Source organism: Topomyia yanbarensis, chromosome 3 (genome assembly GCF_030247195.1).
Source record: "Topomyia yanbarensis strain Yona2022 chromosome 3, ASM3024719v1, whole genome shotgun sequence".
NCBI classification, from domain to species: domain Eukaryota; kingdom Metazoa; phylum Arthropoda; class Insecta; order Diptera; family Culicidae; genus Topomyia; species Topomyia yanbarensis.
In genome coordinates, this window is record NC_080672.1 from 286,886,637 (window position 1) to 286,900,343 (window position 13,707).

Genomic DNA, 13,707 nt, shown 5'->3' on the forward strand with positions numbered 1-13,707 from the left:
GTTCACTCGAAGCAATGTTTCAATACGTAAATATATTACTATTAGGTGCACAAAGGTGCTGTAACATGACACGATTGTTATTACTACTATGTTTTGCTATTATCTTTTGAACGAGACACCACCTTCATTATATTCATGCGATAACCATTTTCAAGAACTGCCCTTCCACCGCGCGCCGATCTTTTTCAACATAATCAAAGTAACAACCCTTGAGTGTAAGAATCATCCACTTGGTAGTGATATGCACTCAAAAAAACTTTCCGCAGAACTAAATCGTCTAGCACACTCGAATTTACGCAAAAAATTACACTGTAAAGGCAAGGGATTAATGAAACACTGCCCGTTTGTCTATCAATGAGTTTCTTCTATGTACTGCTCTCACTCGCGATAATCCCATTCTAGTAGCACCACCCAAAACACCGTCTCGGAATCGTACCAACGCTGCTCTCATCTTCGCCAGTCCAACACATTAGCGTTTATACATAACTTGCACGGTATAATCTTCTCACGCTAATTCTAATCACTATCCAACCAGTTTCACCGCGAGCACTTCTTGGATGGAGGAGAATCTAATTGGTTTGGTCATTGTGTCAAATCCTCAATCAACAACAACAACGCCATACCACGGGCCATCATGACACGACGGATGAGATGAAGTTGCAGAAAATAGCAACCCCTGCATCAGTCACCTTCTGTTTCCTTTACCTCCCCCCCTTGCATCGCTACTTAGTCAGTATAATCCGATCCACTATTATTCCACGAAGGTTGAACCGGCAGGCAAATTGATGGGAATTCGCGTCTGGTAGGATTATGACGTAGATCAGGGCGGGGGGTGGTTTTTCCGTCTCGATTTGTAGTTGCCCGGTTGCCGTTAAAGATTGTGATGGTGATGATGATGAGGAGGAGGCTGATGATTCGGTCTGGAAATAAACAAAGAAGATAACATTGGTATAATTAATTGCTAGCTGGGATATTTGAGCTGATCGTTAAAAGTTCTGGAATTTGATTAGGCGTAATTTGAACGTGCATTTTATTGAGTTCTTTTAATTAATTATTTGGTTCGGCCAGGGCTCGAGTTATTTTTGTTTTATTTCTGTACTTGACAAAAGTGAAGAAGCTAGTTTTTACTACGCTTATGATTTTGAATCCAGAAGATACTTCTCTACAAGAAACGACAACCAGTGTAGCGAAAAGAGCTATTTTTACTAAATAAAAATGTGTGGCTCAAAAATGTGCTTTGACATTGTCTACTTGAGACCAAACTTGAATCATCATCATATCAAACGTGACTGAGTCGGTGGCATAACATTAAGTAAGCACCAGTTTTAACATTTTTAGATTATTGAGGGTAGCACATGTAAGGCGATTTGGGAAAGTCGGAACTACTACGAGAAAGATATCACAACTATCAAAAAACGTGATAATCGTCAATCTGCAATCAACTAAGAGCATTTTCATTCGCCTAGGAAAACATTTTAAGATAGTTTGATTAATTTTGGTGAAAGTATTAACATAAAAGTATTTTTATGGAACGTGTGCTCAACGTCGCATTACTATCCGCATCGATTGCGCTAACGATTGATTCATATTATACAAAACTGTATAAGAGAGATTAAAATTTGGTAAAAAAGCTTGGTTGTTTTTATGTTTTAATTACCGCAAAGTTCTACTGCATAGCTTTTGTTGGCTATTTTTTGGCGAATCAGTTATGAACCTAGAACGGAAAACTAGGACTAGGCAGGCTCATATGGACATGATCGAAAGGAAATGTGAATAATCTTTTCCCTTCTGCTGGTAGGATGACAAGCTCTGTAGCCACTTTGCTACATTTTGGTTTAACACAATGACTTGATTTTAGCGATTGCTGTTTCTGACCTTCAACCGGTTTTTTTGACCTTAAGGTCGCCTCTTCGGGTTAGAAAAATCTCTTATAAAAATGTCTACCCTGTGTGCGGGGTTGGTATTCGAACCCAGGTGCGCTGCGTACAAGGCAATCGATTTACCAACTACGCTACGCCCACCCTTTGACCGTGGTTGTCCGCATCAACCCAGGGTGATTTCTTAGGGGTCCGTGGTACGAAAAAGGTTCAGAAACGGTCCTAATATTGGGAAGTTATGAAGTTTCGCATGTATTCTTGTGCTTCATTCATCGTTCAATAGTCGAATGAGAAGCATGCGGAAATGCGGTCAAACGGTGCGGTAAGAAGATAATAATCTCATTTTTTATCTCTCATATATTGTTTCGCGTTACGAACGACCGTCGGACACAGCAAGCCATGCCACGAGAATAGCCCAAACAGGCACTCGTCCTCTTTCGCATTCCATCTTCCGCGGTGAACGGGCGCTTCTAATCCGCAGTCAAGCACACAGAGCGATCTCGTCGGCAGGCATTTAGATTTCCACATTGGCGATCCTGCCAGGTTTGCTGTTTCCATTTTCTAAACAGAAATACGCAACCTAGGACAAATAGCATTTTTTTTCTTCATCGAAACTGTGGAGATCGCTCAACAAGCAGTGAAAAGTAAGTAAAAATAAAGAAAGAAAAATTAGAAGAGCACGCCTCTGCCCATTTTTCGGACTTCGGATCCAAAGATTGCAGGTTCGTGCCCTGTCACGGTCGCCAAACAACAAAGCCCATGGCAAATAGCAACCCTCGAAGCAAACACTGTTGGTTTTCTAACAGAGCAGGAAATACGGGATGCAACTACTGAAGATGAGGAGCTCCAGAAAGTTACCGACGCTTTGGAAACGGGAGAATGGACGAAAGGACTTAGGAGATTTCAATCCGTAGAAAACAATCTTGGCACTCGAGACGGAATCCTGGTGAAGAACGGGTGTGCGGTCATTCCAACAAAACTTCGAGAAAAGGCCCTCCGACTGGCACATGATGGCCATCCATTGACCGCCAAGCTGAAAAGCATTCTACGACAGCGAGTGTGGTGGCCGGGGATTGCGACTGACACAGAAAAGTGAGTCAAGTCATGCTAAGTTTGTGCCACAAATGGTAGACCGGAAAACGGTTCTTATATTAGATTCGGAAACATTTCGATATTTGTCATCATCGACTATCGTTCACGGTATTTGATCGCACGTCCAGTCAAATCAACGAGCTTTGAGAATACAAGAAAAGTACTAGAGGAGATTTTCGAGAAGGAACAATTTCCACGATGTATCCGGTCTGATAATGGACCACTGTTCAATGGCACCGAATACAAGCAGTATTGCTCAGATAGAGGCGTTCAGACTGTTTTCTCCACACCGCTGTTCCCACAGCAAAACGGGTTAGTTGAGAACAGCATGAAAGTCAAAGTCAAACAAAGCGATGGCAACAGCTGTATCGAACGATAGTCCTTATCAAGAGGAATTGAAAACCGCTGTTAATGCTCACAATTCCGCAGCACATACGATCATAGGAGTTCCCCCGGAATAGGTGATGCTTGGTCGCAAGATAAAGCGCCGACTTCCGCTTTTACGTCACACGAAGGCGTTCCATGACGACAAATTGTTGGAAGCCAAGGACCGGAAAGCAAAACTAAAATCCAAGAATCATGAAGATGCTCGCAGGGGCGCAAAGAAGTCTAGCGTAAAGCCTGGTGACACCGTCATAGCGGAGCGCCATGCTAGGTCAAAAGGGGAAAGCAGATTTGACCCATTACGTTACACAGTAATGGAAGAGGATAATGGAAACCTCATCCTTGGTGACGATCAAGGCCGGATTCTCAAACGACATGTGTGTCATACCAAAAAAGTGCACGAATGGAGAGACGCATATCGCAAGCCTGCTGATTGCAACAAAACTCCGAATGAAGAAACTCCACGACGTTCTGACAGGCCGAAGCAAGTTCCAGCTTATCTGAAAAATTATGTACAAGGACTCGAAGGGAGATGTGAGGTATAAGTAGGTCACTCTATGGATAGAGATGTGAGTCGGTAAAATGCCATGGTTACGAACGACCGCCGGACACAGCAAGCCATGCCACGAGAATAGCCCAAACCGGCACTCATCCTCTTTCGCATTCCATCTTCCGCGATGAACGGACGCTTCTAATCCGCAGTCAAGCAGACAGAGCGATCTCGTCGGCAGGCATTTAGATTTCCACAGCTGTATTGGAGGCGCATGGTGTTTTTGCAAGATAATTAGAAAATATATAATAATCCAAAACATTATACAATGGATTCGAAGCAATGTTCTTTATTTTTTATGATATTGTTAATATAGGTGATCACTCAGTAAAGGAAAATTTGTCATAATAATGGGATCATAGTCATAAGAAAGGTTCGACGACACTGTATGGAAAAATGAATTTATTATTGTATTACTTTTGACATCAAAAATTAACATAGCATCTAAACAGTAGCTTAACTTGCGATTTCCAGCCTAATTAGACAACATTTTAGGTTTTGTTCGAAGATCCGCCACTGCGCGGTGTGGCCCAACTCGAACGGCAGTGAGTGAGATTTGCGTGGAGCACTCATCAAAAGCATCGAAGCTTAAAGCATCGTCATCTCCCCGGCCAACTGTTTTTTTTCAAAAAGTGTCTCCGATTTAGTGGAACCACTCTGTGTATTATTGAAAATGTCTTTTGCAACCGTGATATTCCAACAATTGTGGAAAACAACTTTCAGCTTTTGAATTCCATTTCCTGAGAAGCGCTATCCGTTGGTTGCCTATTAATTTCGCGGGTAGCTATCAATTTGAACCGCCTGCAACCCCAACAACCCCGATGCATAATCTGTTGAATATTGTTTATCGTGCCACCACAAGAACATCATGCTATTATATCAATGATTACATTGGAAATAATTGATGAACGTCCAACCCGACACGCGGCTCGTTCCAAAATCGGTGGGAGTCGATCATCATCAGACACCTCTTCAAAGCAGATACCTACTAATGACGGTGTTGGGAGTTTACGTTACGTTAAAATCATACATCGAATAGACGCTCCAAGTAATGTACTGGCGAAGCTGTGCTGTGAATGAGGTGATTGTAATGAGTATCAAAGTGCACAACAAAAACGTATTCAATCCATCTAGTGGTGTAATAAGACATTTCTTGTAACACTGAATGCATTGATTATTCGAAATAATTGATATGCGGGATGGACTTTGGCCAAATAACGTATGCGGAATGAAATTTGGACAACGCTTCCAACATTAAAACAAAAACGCAACCCTGCGCAAGGCCCCGTGCTAAACGTCATACTCTAGGCACACTTATTTTAAACATCTAGTGTTAATTTCGACCCGCTAGGAGAAACCATGTGAACAAAATGACAGCGAACGGCCAATCTGGCACCTAGCAGTTATGCCAAAAAAATTTTTGGCGCATTGGAGGATTATGGCATACCTTTTGTACAAAAGGCTGATAACCCTCCAAATGTACCGCAATTGAGTACAAATGAGGATTTCTGTGATAATTTGATGCAGAGTGTATATGCCAGTAATTTTTGACCTAAAACTAACAAACATGATAATCAAAATTAAGTAAGAGATTAAGAATATGCCAACATCAATTTTTTCGACTCCTTTGCAAAAAGTTTCTGCAAACTGTCATAAAACTTCTCGAATGGGCTCAATTTTTATACCACATTAAGTTAAAAAGCTGACAAATGTTTTCATATAGAGAGAAAATTTAATAAAGGGTTTTCTACAAAAATATTGCCTTTTGAATTTTGTCCAAATTTTATTCCGCATACGTTATCAGCACAATTGTAGGGAAATGGGCATCGAAGATTAGTCCTGCGAAATAGGACGAAATTTTAAAATATGGTCTGATTTGATATGTGTGGTTACAACATAAAAAGAAATAAGTTTTACTTACTTATAGTCAATAATAAAAAAGGGGAGTAGAATGTACCTTATTGGGATCCATCAGTAGGCTGGAAAGAAGGCTGCCTACACCGTGCTTAATCAGAACATGCTACTGTATGACGCGGTGAATGAGGTAATAGATAGGCACAAAAATTGACTTTTTTTCAGAAAACCGCTCAATCAAATGGTAATTTGTTCCAGAAAACCCATTTCAAATGCAAACTTGATTGGATGCTTACTCACAAGAATTTTAGAGTTTGTGTGCAGATATATGGAATATCGGCAATGGAAACGATTAATTCAGTAAAAAATGCCAGCAACATCTAATGTATCATAAAATCCTCAGATATATAGCTGAAACCGTAAGGATCAACATTGCAGAAGACTGCAAATTGATCCAACTTTGTAGTAAAAAGTTATTCTCATATAATGTTACATGCTGCCTCTCTTTCTCGCACCAGCTTAGAATAGGACATTTTTAAAAATTCTTTCGATCTTCGTTAAGTTAAATAACTAAAATAAATCCAATCATTATGCAACTTGCAACGAAGTTGTTCGTTGTTAGAAGCTACATACCCTGAAGTTTTGAGGTATGCAGAGCAACTGTGGGAATTTCTATTGAATTTTGATTTATTTCGGAAAAGGTGCAGCGGTGGATATGTGTGATCTCGTTTTAGAGGCAGTGATACGTTCACTGTCGCAAATGCGATAATCGTGTGATCTTCCTGGAACGTCATTATAGCGCAGGGATACCATAAAAGTTTGTCCATTCAGCTGGAGTTCCCAGGGTTACAAAAAGAATATTTCGGCAAAAGCGTGTTTTTATCTCGCGATTATATCGTTATGGATGCACATTTTAATTTTTTAGTATATAAAAGAATATTGGTTCGGTATTTACCAATATTTTAAATACTAGTTTTTTCTTTATTGATGCAAGATAATTTAATATCAAATCGGTGAACATTTTTCTTACTAAATAGTGCCTATTAATACCATTCAGAACAATAAAAGTTATGAACGTTCAAAATCGTATGCACTTGTTTTCTCTCGAAATTTTGAAACGGAGCTTTTATGTTGAGCTTTTAGAAGAACTCTACTATTGTTTTCTAATACTGTCCCGAGCATTCTTCAATTATGAAGAATCAACAATTTAAATATGCCGAACACAAGCAGGAAATTGTTCCGACACCAAAACAAAATAATTTAAAAAAAATGTTAAACTTAAAACCTCAATTTGCGGTCAAACGACAATTGCCATGGTAAATTATGATACACTTGACGTGTTTTCTATTCCGTCTATCAATCATGATTGATTTTGAAATAAATTGTACTGCCTATATGAATAGATTCGAGTCATTTTGATTTTTTTTTAATTTTTGAAAGCAATTTAAATAAACTTTCAATACTTCTTTCGATTGGTGGAAATGTCAAATAGTTTAGAATGAAGGTCGTTATTATAAATTTTTCTAAGCTGGTCGCATTTCATAAGTGTACAAAACATCTCGCGAAACTTTTAACAAAAAACTTACCCAACAATTTGTAAAGGGTGTTTTTAATAATTTTTTGAATTGAAATACAAAGCAACAAAAAACCGTTGGGAACCATTGTTTCTTGTTTATTTCGAAACATATAAACTAGAATTTGATGTTTTAAAACAATTTCAAATGAATGTCTACCATCCACTGCAGTACAATTTTAGTTAAATGAGATCCGGGTAAACCTAAGATAAGAAGAAACAATTGGCTTCTTGTTTTTGGTTTTCTTGCCTTTCTTGTGTCGTGCTGAAAAAATGATGCATCTAGCGAGGTTGGCAGTGTAACCATTTTCTTTATCACACTTATACACATAACAATGCCCGTTTTTCTAACGCACATTTCAAAAAATAAGAAGTCAGTTGTCGTTAAGATGAAAGAAAGGTGGGAACATTTGGCATTTTTGAGTGTATTAGTTTTATACTCGTAAAATTAAAAACTAAAATAAAACTTATATCACTAGAAAAGCCCACTACGTCATTTGTTTATCTCTTTCTTCTTCATATCTTTCTGATTTATTGGCTCATAGAAGAAAAATGACAATCTCGTTCATACAGAGAAAACAAATATCCGTCTTGAGTTGTCTCGTCTTATATTAGCCTTTACCCAGTATGTATTTATAATCTTGGTTGGAGTTGTTTTCATGTCAGTGTTCATTCATATTCATTTGCATGTGTTTCATTGGAGTGGTTCACTTCCATAAGCTGAGACCATGCTAATGTGAGGTTTATTTTCAATAGAAGCTAAACAGGCAAAAACGTCAAATGACCAGAAGCTGTCATTCGATTGACAGTGAACTCTGAGTGACTCAAACGAAAATGACATTTTATCGCACTGACCGTGACAACGTCCTACTTGATTGGTCCAATTTTGATCATTTTTCCGAGAACAACTGAAATAATGCATTCAATGTAGGCCTCAGTCAAGCCAAGCACAACAACAAGCTCTCGATCTAGCTCTGCTCCAACCCAACAACGACTTTAACTGTTATGTGTCCAACAAAAAAAACACCTTTAACAGGCCGACGAGGGTACTCGAGTACCCACAAATTGAAATGTTCATAACTATGGCTTCCTTCAACCGATTTGGACACTTTTAGGTGTTTTGGATTCAGGAACTCGTCCACTTTTTGATTCTGTGAAATTGAAACGGATGAAGGGATCTGGTTCTTGGTAATCCGGATTTGCCGGAGTAATGTTCCAGTACTAGGGTATGATTTGTAAATTTTAATAATGTCCTTGCAATATGGTAATTTCGGGAGACATGCCGCGTCAGGAGAGATGCCGCACTCTCTATATCTCGTATATGGGGTCACTTTTATACGGTAATATGATACTGTAAGTTTGTTTTTCAAAGAATTATAACTCTAGAGATGTAAAATAATCCTTTTTAATTACACACGAACATTTTATTAACGCTTTTGTGCGTTCAGTTGCATCACGGAGGGCCGAAAATGTCGTTGTTTTAAATTGTTCGATTTTTTTTTGGTAAATCATGTATCGGTTGAATGGCTGGGACCTTTTAGAAGGCATTCTGATCATGAGCACGATCATCCATAATTTTAGAGGAAAATTTCGTCGTGCGGCATCTCTCCCCTACAATTGGGAGAGATGCCGCATCAAAATTGCGGGTGAGATGCCGCACTCAATGGAAGAGGATGCATAGCTAAAATGTATTTTTTTTCACCAAGGAATGTCATTAAATTATCATTTGCGTCATGTATAGGTTCTTAATAAGGTATCTCCATAAACTAACGGACCCAACACAGTGAATATAGGATTATGAGTCTATTTACCTATATATTTAAACGGGCGATATGTATCTAAGTATTAGTTACTTCGGTTTATTCTTTAGTCTGTTATTTGTTGTAACGGGACCCTACGGCAGAAAATGGAATTGGAATGGAATTACCACTCACGGCCCCACGGGAACCTGCTCCGGTTTCGGGGTCAAATCACCAAATGGTTCCAAAACCACGAGATATAGCCTACGGATGCAATTCCAAGAATTTAAATACCCATATTGCTAGTATTCCATTGAAATTCATAAATAGTATTCCAGCACTGGAACATGCTTCCGAAAATCCGGATTCCCGGGAACCGAATGAAGTAACCCGATCATTTTTACCAAGTCTAAAAGTAAATGAGTTTCCGAATCCAAAACATAAAAAAGTATCAAAATCGGTTGGAAATTACCTTAGTTATTGGCATTTCAGTTTTGTGGGTAGCCGGGTACCCAAGTCGGCCTGTTAGTAGTAAAAAAATCAGAAACCCCTTCTCACTCCTCCCCTGACCTATATCAACAATATTATTAACCCAAAAGCTTGACTTAGTGGAATTCTAAGATGTCACAAGGTTTCAATTTCCAGCTATGGATAAAACATGGGATTTTCATTAATTGAAATCTAAAAAGGTACCCGGGTACCGCGTCGGACTCATAACGTTTAAATTTTGTTCAATACTACCGAGTTTACGTGAAATGGAACCTCTCCTAAAGGTGTAAATGAAACTTGGGCTTAAGCAAGACGTCTATCTTCAGCATCATCATCCCCGCAATGCAGTGTTGATATAATTTACCATATTATTCCATTCGAAGGTATTGTTTTGCGGAATACCTTAAAGAACGCGGTTGAAAAAGACAATGATGGAATTAAGATTCCCGTCTATATAGAAAATGACTTTTTTATTTCGATTATAGAGGTTTTAACCTTAAGGTCATTCGCCTCTTCGGGATAGAAAAATATCTTATGAAAAATTTCTAGCTCTATGCGCGGGGTCGGGACTCGAACCCAGGTGCGCGGCGTACAAGGCAATAAATTTACCAACTACGCTACGCCCACCCTCTTGGTCGAAAGATCTATTCCCTCTTACAACTCAAAACTCACGGAGCTACTACTAAACAAACTATGTTAAAAACACATGAGGAGCCAATGTTTAAGTACCGCAATCGGACAGCACATCAGAAGAAGATTCACAATGCATCACAACGAATTGCCAACGCATCAACAGCAAACCATCCCAAAGCAGAACGGTTGCCAAATTTGTGCAAGCTGTTCAGACCATAATGACAACTGCAAAACCAGCACCCAGTACCTTAAATTCAACTGTAAACAATATCGGTGAAGAAGCCAATAACAGTGACGACGGATTTACACTGATCATTCGTAAGCGCCAGAAGCAAGGAAGAACATTTGATCGCGAACACCAAGACAGCTTTAACGATGATGAGCTTGACGTTAAAACAGGAAACAGGAGAGAATTAAATGACCCCCAGGATGATTATCCTCAGTGTTAGCATTAGAAAGTAAATTTTTATTATAACGTGATAGTCTTAAGAATTTTTGTACCATGTTATGTAAAAAAAACCCCGGCGTAAAAAAGCTTTTGCAAATGCCGTGTCAAATAAACGTTTTATGAAAAAAAATAAATGACCCCCATGACACAGTAGACGAGTAGACAAATTTTTCCCTGCCGCGAAAGAAAGTCTCCGCGCGTAATTGAAAGTTCCGTGTACGAGATCCAACGAATACACAAAAATATTAGTTTAATTTTCTTTTTGTTGCATATTACAAACATATCAAAGATCAACGACTACGTTGAGTTACCGGTTTGAAAGAAAATATTTTCGATAGGTTTCGTCTATCGAATATCATCTGCGATAAATCGATGGTGCCACCGTTCCACAGTGGTCGGAAACGCCAAAAAAATTAACTTAATTCACTAACGACCAAACCATCGAATATATTCACATGGTGTCTTTAGAGGAATTGTTCGCATGAATTTTCCACACAATCCGATTAAAATTAAAATTAGGCATGGCTTACTATGATCGAACTAAAAAAATAACTTTTTATACTGACGAGCAAGAAAGTTGGTGTCTTCGACAAACTTTTGGAAATGCTTGTAATGAAGAATTTTATTGGAGAACTTGAACATGAAGGACTAAAGGTTATTGATTTATAAAGCGTTTTCTATGGCAACCCCCTTTAATTTAGTTTTTTTTTTAATATAACTTATTCCACTGTGACTTTTCGTGCAACCAATGTTCCGGACAAATGTGGAGGCATTAAAACTCCATAATATTATTAAAGACTGTATGTAAAAATACTCATTCGTTTCAAAGTTATTGAAGATTTTTACGTCAACTTCCACTACGCAAAAGAATGAGAGGTGCAAATCAAAATGCACGAGCAGGCATTTTTTTAAAAGTCTAGACTATGCACAATAAATGCAAGAAGGTTCAATCCGTGGCACTCTAGAACCCTGTGAATAAGGAAAGCTTAATTTAACAATTTTTTTACTTTTTCCATACAAAAATCAGCAAAGAAATTCTTTTGAGTTTTTTCGCAAATTTTAGTAATTTTAGTAGGGGGTTGCTATAGAAAACGCTTTATAAATCGATAACCTTTAGTCCTACAAGATCAAGTTCTTCAACAAAATTCTTCATTACGAGCATTTCTAAAACAGAAGACACAAACTTTCGAGCTCATCAGTATAAAAAGTTTTTTTTAGTTCGAATATAGTAAGCAAAACCTAATTTTAATTTTTGTTGGATTGTGGAGAATATTTATACGAACAATTCCTCCAAAGACACCCTGTGAATACATTCGACGGTTTGGCCTCCAGTGAATTAAGTTCACGGGCGTTCCAGCGACTTATTCATAAATGAAATTGACGTAGTTGTGTAAACTTTTCCGAAGACCACTATCGTACCAACACTTGACTGAACCCTATTGTTCGTGTCATTCGTAACACTGAATGAAAGGCCGATACCAAAATGTTGAAATTGACTCTTCACCTGATTATGAGTAATTTCGAGTGACGTTCTATTTGGACCGATACTGTCTCAAGCACTATACTGCGAATGCTTGTTTCAATGTTCATTAAATATTTCTCAATTGTAATTAGAAATTGAATATTGAATGAACATTGAAACATCGTGGGACGGCGATTGATCGATAATGAGGTTCAGATTACCCAGAAAAAGACAAATATTTTTCATAATCGTGAAACTCATCAATTTGCAAAAGGCTGGTAAGAAAAAAGTTGATTAGATCGCAAAACGACACTTCGGCGTTATCCAATTCAACGGATTGTTCAAATCGTGATCAACATCTTATTCAAAAGCAAAAAAACACAGCATCTTTTCGATTACCTCAAAATTAGACTCGACTCGCAAATGAAACGTTAGATTTATCATCCAATTAGAATCAAAACAGCTCATCCTGCGCGGGCGAGGTCATTCTGTGGAGGTCGATTGAGCTCAACTCGAAACCGGTGGTAGAGTCTCTGACCAGAATAACCCAACCAACCGAGCAAACATATACACAGACATATAGCAACACATTAAAGCGAAGCCAAACTGGTGCGAAATTTCGATGGTGAAGTCAAGTGGAATGGAGTGGAAAACATTTTCAACGAGTCATAAAGCGTTGTTCGACAAGACGAAAAAACGATAATGATCGTGATGAGCAGTTTATTGCTACCGACGACCACTACTTCTTGGAGCAGATTCATTTGGCTCCATGCAAAACGATTCGATTTTCCACGAATCAATTGGCGGATACCGAAGGGTAACCGATCCGATAGTTGCAATAAACAACGACCGATACACCAGATCGGACGTGTTTGCTTGAGGAAGTTGAACTTCGGTTAATGATCGGTTTATTTATTCAGCGTACTGATTGGAACTAATTTGTGGGTACTGAGCTTAGAAGTTTTTCTGCTCAGTTTTTGAATAACTGTTGTGCGACTGACGATGCCTACCGCTCACTGAATAGATTAGGGTGAACTGATCCCAAAAGGTTAACCTTTGTGTACAGCTCTATAAAATCGTGGGCACGATCGATCAACATTCAAGCTAGAACAATTCACTTGAAATTGATAATAATAGCACTCCTGTAAAATCACTGTAAAATCCTGTAAAAGCACGTAAGCATGTAAGCTTTATGAGTTGTAGGGGGTCCCCTTTTTTCGACATATATACCTTTAGTTTGAGATCAACCGATATAAGGTTTGTAAAAAAATAATGCTTTCCAAATTACTCCTTTCCCAAACCACTTTAAACAGTATCACAATACGTCAACAATCCAACAACCATTAGCTTGATCACATTGCACGATGCTCGCTACGCTACCATTCATTCGTCTTCCGTCGACTGCCATCAACCAACCAATTTTTCGCAATATTCCAAACATGTTCCGCAGCTAGTAGCGCTAACCTTACAATGCCATCGATGCCATCGGGGGTAGTGAACCCCCTCGCCAATTGTACATGGAACAAGTGTGGAGGCCATCATACAGTTCTAATATAGAAATCGCTGTTTTCCATCCAATTAACTGATGCTATATGAATCGGAGGAA

At 38.6% G+C, this 13,707-nt stretch overlaps 1 protein-coding gene across 4 annotated transcripts in view; it reads right to left on the minus strand.

The window, feature by feature from the left end:
* Nucleotides 1–13,707, minus strand: part of LOC131692247 (sodium-dependent proline transporter) — a 278,318-nt gene that overhangs the window by 192,440 nt on the left and 72,171 nt on the right. The window contains exon 2 of one of the 4 annotated variants that reach the window (XM_058979195.1): nucleotides 690–920. The exons of 2 other annotated variants lie outside the window; for them this stretch is intronic. The gene's annotated coding sequence lies outside the window, so the exon portion shown is untranslated. Of the gene's footprint in view, nucleotides 1–122; nucleotides 635–689; nucleotides 921–13,707 lie in introns of those variants that run through there. One more of the 4 variants, XM_058979197.1, reaches the window with a different exon arrangement.